This window comes from Oncorhynchus mykiss, chromosome 26 (assembly GCF_057628025.1).
Source record: "Oncorhynchus mykiss isolate SJ-2025 chromosome 26, ASM5762802v1, whole genome shotgun sequence".
Taxonomy (NCBI): Eukaryota; Metazoa; Chordata; class Actinopteri; order Salmoniformes; family Salmonidae; genus Oncorhynchus; species Oncorhynchus mykiss.
In genome coordinates this window covers 15021379-15034636 of record NC_143047.1, presented here as the reverse complement: position 1 = coordinate 15034636, position 13258 = coordinate 15021379, and the positions used below count along the sequence as shown (strand labels likewise).

At 53.5% G+C, this 13258-nt stretch overlaps 1 protein-coding gene across 1 annotated transcript in view; it reads left to right on the top strand.

The window, feature by feature from the left end:
* The window catches only part of LOC110506447 (immunoglobulin superfamily DCC subclass member 4), an 89981-nt gene that overhangs the window by 57958 nt on the left and 18765 nt on the right, over nt 1-13258 (top strand). The gene's annotated exons all lie outside the window — the stretch shown is intronic.

Here is a 13258-nt window from a genome sequence, read left to right as displayed (position 1 = left end):
TCAGGGACCATTCCAAACACAACACATCTCCTGGTCTCCTACTACACCAGGTCAGTCAGGGACCATTCCAAACACAACACATCTCCTGGTCTCTTACTACACCAGGTCAGTCAGGGACCACCACCACCCCAAACACAACACATCTCCTGGTCTCCTACTACACCAGGTCAGTCAGGGACCATTCCAAACACAACACATCTCCTGGTCTCTTACTACACCAGGTCAGTCAGGGACCACCACCACCCCAAACACAACACATCTCCTGGTCTCTTACTACACCAGGTCAGTCAGGGACCACCACCACCCCAAACACAACACATCTCCTGGTCTCTTACTATACCAGGTCAGTCAGGGACCACCACCACCCCAAACACAACACATCTCCTGGTCTCCTACTACACCAGGTCAGTCAGGGACCACCACCACCCCAAACACAACACATCTCCTGGTCTCCTACTACACCAGGTCAGTCAGGGACCACCACCACCCCAAACACAACACATCTCCTGGTCTCCTACTACACCAGGTCAGTCAGGGACCATTCCAAACACAACACATCTCCTGGTCTCTTACTACACCAGGTCAGTCAGGGACCACCACCATCCCCAACACAACACATCTCCTGGTCTCTTACTACACCAGCTCAGTCAGGGACCACCCCAAACACAACACATCTCCTGGTCTCCTACTACACCAGGTCAGTCAGGGACCATTCCAAACACAACACATCTCCTGGTCTCCTACTACACCAGGTCAGTCAGGGACCATTCCAAACACAACACATCTCCTGGTCTCCTACTACACCAGGTCAGTCAGGGACCACCACCACCCCAAACACAACACATCTCCTGGTCTCTTACTACACCAGGTCAGTCAGGGACCACCACCACCCCAAACACAACACATCTCCTGGTCTCCTACTACACCAGGTCAGTCAGGGACCACCCCAAACACAACACATCTCCTGGTCTCCTACTATACCAGGTCAGTCAGGGACCACCACCACCCCAAACACAACACATCTCCTGGTCTCTTACTACACCAGGTCAGTCAGGGACCACCACCCCAAACACAACACATCTCCTGGTCTCTTACTACACCAGGTCAGTCAGGGACCATTCCAAACACAACACATCTCCTGGTCTCCTACTACACCAGGTCAGTCAGGGACCACCACCACCCCCAACACAACACATCTCCTGGTCTCCTACTACACCAGGTCAGTCAGGGACCACCACCACCCCAAACACAACACATCTCCTGGTCTCTTACTACACCAGGTCAGTCAGGGACCACCACCACCCCAAACACAACACATCTCCTGGTCTCTTACTACACCAGGTCAGTCAGGGACCACCACCACCCCCAACACAACACATCTCCTGGTCTCCTACTACACCAGGTCAGTCGGGGACCATTCCAAACACAACACATCTCCTGGTCTCTTACTACACCAGGTCAGTCAGGGACCACCACCACCCCAAACACAACACATCTCCTGGTCTCTTACTACACCAGCTCAGTCAGGGACCACCACCACCCCAACACAACACATCTCCTGGTCTCTTACTACACCAGGTCAGTCAGGGACAACCACCACCCCAAACACAACACATCTCCTGGTCTCCTACTATACCAGGTCAGTCAGGGACCACCCCAAACACAACACATCTCCTGGTCTCTTACTACACCAGGTCAGTCAGGGACCACCACCACCCCCAACACAACACATCTCCTGGTCTCCTACTACACCAGGTCAGTCAGGGACCACCACCACCCCCAACACAACACATCTCCTGGTCTCTTACTACACCAGGTCAGTCAGGGACCACCACCCCAAACACAACACATCTCCTGGTCTCTTACTACACCAGGTCAGTCAGGGACCACCACCACCCCAAACACAACACATCTCCTGGTCTCTTACTACACCAGGTCAGTCAGGGACCATTCCAAACACAACACATCTCCTGGTCTCTTACTACACCAGGTCAGTCAGGGACCACCACCACCCCAAACACAACACATCTCCTGGTCTCTTACTACACCAGGTCAGTCAGGGACCATTCCAAACACAACACATCTCCTGGTCTCTTACTACACCAGGTCAGTCAGGGACCACCACCACCCCCAACACAACACATCTCCTGGTCTCTTACTACACCAGGTCAGTCAGGGACCACCACCACCCCAAACACAACACATCTCCTGGTCTCTTACTACACCAGGTCAGTCAGGGACCACCACCCCAAACACAACACATCTCCTGGTCTCTTACTACACCAGGTCAGTCAGGGACCACCACCCCAAACAAAACACATATCCTGGTCTCTTACTACACCAGGTCAGTCAGGGACCATTCCAAACACAACACATCTCCTGGTCTCCTACTACACCAGGTCAGTCAGGGACCATTCCAAACACAACACATCTCCTGGTCTCTTACTACACCAGGTCAGTCAGGGACCACCACCACCCCCAACACAACACATCTCCTGGTCTCCTACTACACCAGGTCAGTCAGGGACCATTCCAAACACAACACATCTCCTGGTCTCCTACTACACCAGGTCAGTCAGGGACCATTCCAAACACAACACATCTCCTGGTCTCTTACTACACCAGGTCAGTCAGGGACCACCACCACCCCCAACACAACACATCTCCTGGTCTCTTACTACACCAGGTCAGTCAGGGACCACCACCACCCCAACACAACACATCTCCTGGTCTCTTACTACACCAGGTCAGTCAGGGACCACCACCACCCCCAACACAACACATCTCCTCGTCTCCTAGTACACCAGGTCAGTCAGGGACCACCACCACCCCCAACACAACACATCTCCTGGTCTCTTACTACACCAGGTCAGTCAGGGACCACCACCCCAAACACAACACATCTCCTGGTCTCTTACTACACCAGGTCAGTCAGGGACCACCACCACCCCAAACACAACACATCTCCTGGTCTCTTACTACACCAGGTCAGTCAGGGACCATTCCAAACACAACACATCTCCTGGTCTCCTAACACACCAGGTCAGTCAGGGACCATTCCAAACACAACACATCTCCTGGTCTCCTACTACACCAGGTCAGTCAGGGACCATTCCAAACACAACACATCTCCTGGTCGCCTACTACACCAGGTCAGTCAGGGACCACCACCACCCCAAACACAACACATCTCCTGGTCTCTTACTACACCAGGTCAGTCAGGGACCACCACCACCCCAACACAACACATCTCCTGGTCTCCTACTACACCAGGTCAGTCAGGGACCACCCCAAACACAACACATCTGCTGGTCTCCTACTACACCAGGTCAGTCAGGGACCATTCCAAACACAACACATCTCCTGGTCTCCTACTACACCAGGTCAGTCAGGGACCATTCCAAACACAACACATCTCCTGGTCTCTTACTATACCAGGTCAGTCAGGGACCACCCCAAACACAACACATCTCCTGGTCTCCTACTATACCAGGTCAGTCAGGGACCACCACCACCCCCAACACAACACATCTCCTGGTCTCTTACTACACCAGGTCAGTCAGGGACCACCACCACCCCCAACACAACACATCTCCTGGTCTCTTACTACACCAGGTCAGTCAGGGACCACCACCACCCCAACACACCACATCTCCTGGTCTCTTACTACACCAGCTCAGTCAGGGACCACCACCACCCCAAACACAACACATCTCCTGGTCTCCTACTACACCAGGTCAGTAAGGGACCATTCCAAACACACCACATCTCCTGGTCTCTTACTACACCAGCTCAGTCAGGGACCACCACCACCCCAAACACAACACATCTCCTGGTCTCCTACTACACCAGGTCAGTCAGGGACCACCACCACCCCAACACACCACATCTCCTGGTCTCTTACTATGCCAGGTCAGTCAGGGACCACCACCACCCCAACACACCACATCTCCTGGTCTCTTACTATACCAGGTCAGTCAGGGACCACCACCACCCCACACACAACACATCTCCTGGTCTCTTACTACACCAGGTCAGTCAGGGACCACCACCACCCCAACACACCACATCTCCTGGTCTCTTACTATACCAGGTCAGTCAGGGACCACCCCAAACACAACACATCTCCTGGTCTCCTACTATACCAGGTCAGTCAGGGACCACCACCACCCCCAACACAACACATCTCCTGGTCTCTTACTACACCAGGTCAGTCAGGGACCACCACCACCCCCAACACAACACATCTCCTGGTCTCTTACTACACCAGGTCAGTCAGGGACCACCACCCCAAACAAAACACATCTCCTGGTCTCTTACTACACCAGGTCAGTCAGAGACCATTCCAAACACAACACATCTCCTGGTCTCCTACTACACCAGGTCAGTCAGGGACCATTCCAAACACAACACATCTCCTGGTCTCTTACTACACCAGGTCAGTCAGGGACCACCACCACCCCCAACACAACACATCTCCTGGTCTCCTACTACACCAGGTCAGTCAGGGACCATTCCAAACACAACACATCTCCTGGTCTCTTACTACACCAGGTCAGTCAGGGACCACCACCACCCCAAACACAACACATCTCCTGGTCTCTTACTACACCAGGTCAGTCAGGGACCACCACCACCCCAAACACAACACATCTCCTGGTCTCTTACTACACCAGGTCAGTCAGGGACCACCACCACCCCCAACACAACACATCTCCTGGTCTCTTACTACACCAGGTCAGTCAGGGACCACCACCCCCCCCAAACACAACACATCTCCTGGTCTCTTACTACACCAGCTCAGTCAGGGACCACCACCACCCCAACACAACACATCTCCTGGTCTCTTACTACACCAGGTCAGTCAGGGACAACCACCACCCCAAACACAACACATCTCCTGGTCTCCTACTATACCAGGTCAGTCAGGGACCACCCCAAACACAACACATCTCCTGGTCTCTTACTACACCAGGTCAGTCAGGGACCACCATCACCCCCAACACAACACATCTCCTGGTCTCCTACTACACCAGGTCAGTCAGGGACCACCACCACCCCCAACACAACACATCTCCTGGTCTCTTACTACACCAGGTCAGTCAGGGACCACCACCCCAAACACAACACATCTCCTGGTCTCTTACTACACCAGGTCAGTCAGGGACCATTCCAAACACAACACATCTCCTGGTCTCTTACTACACCAGGTCAGTCAGGGACCACCACCACCACAAACACAACACATCTCCTGGTCTCTTACTACACCAGGTCAGTCAGGGACCACCACCACCCCCAACACAACACATCTCCTGGTCTCTTACTACACCAGGTCAGTCAGGGACCACCACCACCCCAAACACAACACATCTCCTGGTCTCTTACTACACCAGGTCAGTCAGGGACCACCACCCCAAACACAACACATCTCCTGGTCTCTTACTACACCAGGTCAGTCAGGGACCACCACCCCAAACAAAACACATATCCTGGTCTCTTACTACACCAGGTCAGTCAGGGACCATTCCAAACACAACACATCTCCTGGTCTCCTACTACACCAGGTCAGTCAGGGACCATTCCAAACACAACACATCTCCTGGTCTCTTACTACACCAGGTCAGTCAGGGACCACCACCACCCCCAACACAACACATCTCCTGGTCTCCTACTACACCAGGTCAGTCAGGGACCATTCCAAACACAACACATCTCCTGGTCTCTTACTACACCAGGTCAGTCAGGGACCACCACCACCCCAACACAACACATCTCCTGGTCTCTTACTACACCAGGTCAGTCAGGGACCACCACCACCCCCAACACAACACATCTCCTGGTCTCCTACTACACCAGGTCAGTCAGGGACCACCACCCCAAACAAAACACATATCCTGGTCTCTTACTACACCAGGTCAGTCAGGGACCATTCCAAACACAACACATCTCCTGGTCTCCTACTACACCAGGTCAGTCAGGGACCATTCCAAACACAACACATCTCCTGGTCTCTTACTACACCAGGTCAGTCAGGGACCACCACCACCCCCAACACAACACATCTCCTGGTCTCCTACTACACCAGGTCAGTCAGGGACCATTCCAAACACAACACATCTCCTGGTCTCTTACTACACCAGGTCAGTCAGGGACCACCACCACCCCAACACAACACATCTCCTGGTCTCTTACTACACCAGGTCAGTCAGGGACCACCACCACCCCCAACACAACACATCTCCTCGTCTCCTACTACACCAGGTCAGTCAGGGACCACCACCACCCCCAACACAACACATCTCCTGGTCTCTTACTACACCAGGTCAGTCAGGGACCACCACCCAAAACACAACACATCTCCTGGTCTCTTACTACACCAGGTCAGTCAGGGACCACCACCACCCCAAACACAACACATCTCCTGGTGTCTTACTACACCAGGTCAGTCAGGGACCATTCCAAACACAACACATCTCCTGGTCTCCTAATACACCAGGTCAGTCAGGGACCATTCCAAACACAACACATCTCCTGGTCTCCTACTACACCAGGTCAGTCAGGGACCATTCCAAACACAACACATCTCCTGGTCGCCTACTACACCAGGTCAGTCAGGGACCACCACCACCCCAAACACAACTCATCTCCTGGTCTCTTACTACACCAGGTCAGTCAGGGACCACCACCACCCCAACACAACACATCTCCTGGTCTCCTACTACACCAGGTCAGTCCGGGACCACCCCAAACACAACACATCTGCTGGTCTCCTACTACACCAGGTCAGTCAGGGACCATTCCAAACACAACACATCTCCTGGTCTCCTACTACACCAGGTCAGTCAGGGACCATTCCAAACACAACACATCTCCTTGTCTCTTACTACACCAGGTCAGTCAGGGACCACCACCACCCCCAACACAACACATCTCCTCGTCTCCTACTACACCAGGTCAGTCAGGGACCATTCCAAACACAACACATCTCCTGGTCTCTTACTACACCAGGTCAGTCAGGGACCACCACCACCCCAACACAACACATCTCCTGGTCTCTTACTACACCAGGTCAGTCAGGGACCACCACCACCCCCAACACAACACATCTCCTCGTCTCCTACTACACCAGGTCAGTCAGGGACCACCACCACCCCCAACACAACACATCTCCTGGTCTCTTACTACACCAGGTCAGTCAGGGACCACCACCCAAAACACAACACATCTCCTGGTCTCTTACTACACCAGGTCAGTCAGGGACCACCACCACCCCAAACACAACACATCTCCTGGTGTCTTACTACACCAGGTCAGTCAGGGACCATTCCAAACACAACACATCTCCTGGTCTCCTAATACACCAGGTCAGTCAGGGACCATTCCAAACACAACACATCTCCTGGTCTCCTACTACACCAGGTCAGTCAGGGACCATTCCAAACACAACACATCTCCTGGTCGCCTACTACACCAGGTCAGTCAGGGACCACCACCACCCCAAACACAACTCATCTCCTGGTCTCTTACTACACCAGGTCAGTCAGGGACCACCACCACCCCAACACAACACATCTCCTGGTCTCCTACTACACCAGGTCAGTCCGGGACCACCCCAAACACAACACATCTGCTGGTCTCCTACTACACCAGGTCAGTCAGGGACCATTCCAAACACAACACATCTCCTGGTCTCCTACTACACCAGGTCAGTCAGGGACCATTCCAAACACAACACATCTCCTTGTCTCTTACTACACCAGGTCAGTCAGGGACCACCACCACCCCAAACACAACACATATCCTGGTCTCCTACTACACCAGGTCAGTCAGGGACCACCACCACCCCAACACACCACATCTCCTGGTCTCTTACTATACCAGGTCAGTCAGGGACCACCACCACCCCAAACACAACACATCTCCTGGTCTCTTACTACACCAGGTCAGTCAGGGACCACCACCACCCCAACACACCACATCTCCTGGTCTCTTACTATACCAGGTCAGTCAGGGACCACCCAAAACACAACACATCTCCTGGTCTCTTACTACACCAGGTCAGTCAGGGACCACCACCACCCCAAACACAACACATCTCCTGGTGTCTTACTACACCAGGTCAGTCAGGGACCATTCCAAACACAACACATCTCCTGGTCTCCTAATACACCAGGTCAGTCAGGGACCATTCCAAACACAACACATCTCCTGGTCTCCTACTACACCAGGTCAGTCAGGGACCATTCCAAACACAACACATCTCCTGGTCGCCTACTACACCAGGTCAGTCAGGGACCACCACCACCCCAAACACAACTCATCTCCTGGTCTCTTACTACACCAGGTCAGTCAGGGACCACCACCACCCCAACACAACACATCTCCTGGTCTCCTACTACACCAGGTCAGTCCGGGACCACCCCAAACACAACACATCTGCTGGTCTCCTACTACACCAGGTCAGTCAGGGACCATTCCAAACACAACACATCTCCTGGTCTCCTACTACACCAGGTCAGTCAGGGACCATTCCAAACACAACACATCTCCTTGTCTCTTACTACACCAGGTCAGTCAGGGACCACCACCACCCCAAACACAACACATATCCTGGTCTCCTACTACACCAGGTCAGTCAGGGACCACCACCACCCCAACATACCACATCTCCTGGTCTCTTACTATACCAGGTCAGTCAGGGACCACCACCACCCCAAACACAACACATCTCCTGGTCTCTTACTACACCAGGTCAGTCAGGGACCACCACCACCCCAACACACCACATCTCCTGGTCTCTTACTATACCAGGTCAGTCAGGGACCACCCCAAACACAACACATCTCCTGGTCTCCTACTATACCAGGTCAGTCAGGGACCACCACCACCCCCAACACAACACATCTCCTGGTCTCTTACTACACCAGGTCAGTCAGGGACCACCACCACCCCCAACACAACACATCTCCTGGTCTCTTACTACACCAGGTCAGTCAGGGACCACCACCCAAAACACAACACATCTCCTGGTCTCTTACTACACCAGGTCAGTCAGGGACCACCACCACCCCAAACACAACACATCTCCTGGTGTCTTACTACACCAGGTCAGTCAGGGACCATTCCAAACACAACACATCTCCTGGTCTCCTAATACACCAGGTCAGTCAGGGACCATTCCAAACACAACACATCTCCTGGTCTCCTACTACACCAGGTCAGTCAGGGACCATTCCAAACACAACACATCTCCTGGTCTCTTACTACACCAGGTCAGTCAGGGACCACCACCACCCCCAACACAACACATCTCCTGGTCTCCTACTACACCAGGTCAGTCAGGGACCATTCCAAACACAACACATCTCCTGGTCTCTTACTACACCAGGTCAGTCAGGGACCACCACCACCCCAACACAACACATCTCCTGGTCTCTTACTACACCAGGTCAGTCAGGGACCACCACCACCCCCAACACAACACATCTCGTCTCCTACTACACCAGGTCAGTCAGGGACCACCACCACCCCCAACACAACACATCTCCTGGTCTCTTACTACACCAGGTCAGTCAGGGACCACCACCCAAAACACAACACATCTCCTGGTCTCTTACTACACCAGGTCAGTCAGGGACCACCACCACCCCAAACACAACACATCTCCTGGTGTCTTACTACACCAGGTCAGTCAGGGACCATTCCAAACACAACACATCTCCTGGTCTCCTAATACACCAGGTCAGTCAGGGACCATTCCAAACACAACACATCTCCTGGTCTCCTACTACACCAGGTCAGTCAGGGACCATTCCAAACACAACACATCTCCTGGTCGCCTACTACACCAGGTCAGTCAGGGACCACCACCACCCCAAACACAACTCATCTCCTGGTCTCTTACTACACCAGGTCAGTCAGGGACCACCACCACCCCAACACAACACATCTCCTGGTCTCCTACTACACCAGGTCAGTCCGGGACCACCCCAAACACAACACATCTGCTGGTCTCCTACTACACCAGGTCAGTCAGGGACCATTCCAAACACAACACATCTCCTGGTCTCCTACTACACCAGGTCAGTCAGGGACCATTCCAAACACAACACATCTCCTTGTCTCTTACTACACCAGGTCAGTCAGGGACCACCACCACCCCAAACACAACACATATCCTGGTCTCCTACTACACCAGGTCAGTCAGGGACCACCACCACCCCAACACACCACATCTCCTGGTCTCTTACTATACCAGGTCAGTCAGGGACCACCACCACCCCAACACACCACATCTCCTGGTCTCTTACTATACCAGGTCAGTCAGGGACCACCACCACCCCAAACACAACACATCTCCTGGTCTCTTACTACACCAGGTCAGTCAGGGACCACCACCACCCCAACACACCACATCTCCTGGTCTCTTACTATACCAGGTCAGTCAGGGACCACCCCAAACACAACACATCTCCTGGTCTCCTACTATACCAGGTCAGTCAGGGACCACCACCACCCCCAACACAACACATCTCCTGGTCTCTTACTACACCAGGTCAGTCAGGGACCACCACCACCCCCAACACAACACATCTCCTGGTCTCTTACTACACCAGGTCAGTCAGGGACCACCACCCAAAACACAACACATCTCCTGGTCTCTTACTACACCAGGTCAGTCAGGGACCACCACCACCCCAAACACAACACATCTCCTGGTGTCTTACTACACCAGGTCAGTCAGGGACCATTCCAAACACAACACATCTCCTGGTCTCCTAATACACCAGGTCAGTCAGGGACCATTCCAAACACAACACATCTCCTGGTCTCCTACTACACCAGGTCAGTCAGGGACCATTCCAAACACAACACATCTCCTGGTCGCCTACTACACCAGGTCAGTCAGGGACCACCACCACCCCAAACACAACTCATCTCCTGGTCTCTTACTACACCAGGTCAGTCAGGGACCACCACCACCCCAACACAACACATCTCCTGGTCTCCTACTACACCAGGTCAGTCCGGGACCACCCCAAACACAACACATCTGCTGGTCTCCTACTACACCAGGTCAGTCAGGGACCATTCCAAACACAACACATCTCCTGGTCTCCTACTACACCAGGTCAGTCAGGGACCATTCCAAACACAACACATCTCCTTGTCTCTTACTACACCAGGTCAGTCAGGGACCACCACCACCCCAAACACAACACATATCCTGGTCTCCTACTACACCAGGTCAGTCAGGGACCACCACCACCCCAACACACCACATCTCCTGGTCTCTTACTATACCAGGTCAGTCAGGGACCACCACCACCCCAACACACCACATCTCCTGGTCTCTTACTATACCAGGTCAGTCAGGGACCACCACCACCCCAAACACAACACATCTCCTGGTCTCTTACTACACCAGGTCAGTCAGGGACCACCACCACCCCAACACACCACATCTCCTGGTCTCTTACTATACCAGGTCAGTCAGGGACCACCCCAAACACAACACATCTCCTGGTCTCCTACTATACCAGGTCAGTCAGGGACCACCACCACCCCCAACACAACACATCTCCTGGTCTCTTACTACACCAGGTCAGTCAGGGACCACCACCACCCCCAACACAACACATCTCCTGGTCTCTTACTACACCAGGTCAGTCAGGGACCACCACCACCCCAACACACCACATCTCCTGGTCTCTTACTACACCAGCTCAGTCAGGGACCACCACCACCCCAAACACAACACATCTCCTGGTCTCCTACTACACCAGGTCAGTCAGGGACCATTCCAAACACACCACATCTCCTGGTCTCTTACTACACCAGCTCAGTCAGGGACCACCACCACCCCAAACACAACACATCTCCTGGTCTCTTACTACACCAGGTCAGTCAGGGACCACCACCACCCCAAACACAACACATCTCCTGGTCTCCTACTACACCAGGTCAGTCAGGGACCACCACCACCCCAACACACCACATCTCCTGGTCTGTTACTATACCAGGTCAGTCAGGGACCACCACCACCCCAACACACCACATCTCCTGGTCTCTTACTATACCAGGTCAGTCAGGGACCACCACCACCCCAAACACAACACATCTCCTGGTCTCTTACTACACCAGCTCAGTCAGGGACCACCACCACCCCAACACACCACATCTCCTGGTCTCCTACTACACCAGGTCAGTCAGGGACCATTCCAAACACAACACATCTCCTGGTCGCCTACTACACCAGGTCAGTCAGGGACCACCACCACCCCAAACACAACTCATCTCCTGGTCTCTTACTACACCAGGTCAGTCAGGGACCACCACCACCCCAACACAACACATCTCCTGGTCTCCTACTACACCAGGTCAGTCCGGGACCACCCCAAACACAACACATCTGCTGGTCTCCTACTACACCAGGTCAGTCAGGGACCATTCCAAACACAACACATCTCCTGGTCTCCTACTACACCAGGTCAGTCAGGGACCATTCCAAACACAACACATCTCCTTGTCTCTTACTACACCAGGTCAGTCAGGGACCACCACCACCCCAAACACAACACATATCCTGGTCTCCTACTACACCAGGTCAGTCAGGGACCACCACCACCCCAACACACCACATCTCCTGGTCTCTTACTATACCAGGTCAGTCAGGGACCACCACCACCCCAACACACCACATCTCCTGGTCTCTTACTATACCAGGTCAGTCAGGGACCACCACCACCCCAAACACAACACATCTCCTGGTCTCTTACTACACCAGGTCAGTCAGGGACCACCACCACCCCAACACACCACATCTCCTGGTCTCTTACTATACCAGGTCAGTCAGGGACCACCCCAAACACAACACATCTCCTGGTCTCCTACTATACCAGGTCAGTCAGGGACCACCACCACCCCCAACACAACACATCTCCTGGTCTCTTACTACACCAGGTCAGTCAGGGACCACCACCACCCCCAACACAACACATCTCCTGGTCTCTTACTACACCAGGTCAGTCAGGGACCACCACCACCCCAACACACCACATCTCCTGGTCTCTTACTACACCAGCTCAGTCAGGGACCACCACCACCCCAAACACAACACATCTCCTGGTCTCCTACTACACCAGGTCAGTCAGGGACCATTCCAAACACACCACATCTCCTGGTCTCTTACTACACCAGCTCAGTCAGGGACCACCACCACCCCAAACACAACACATCTCCTGGTCTCTTACTACAC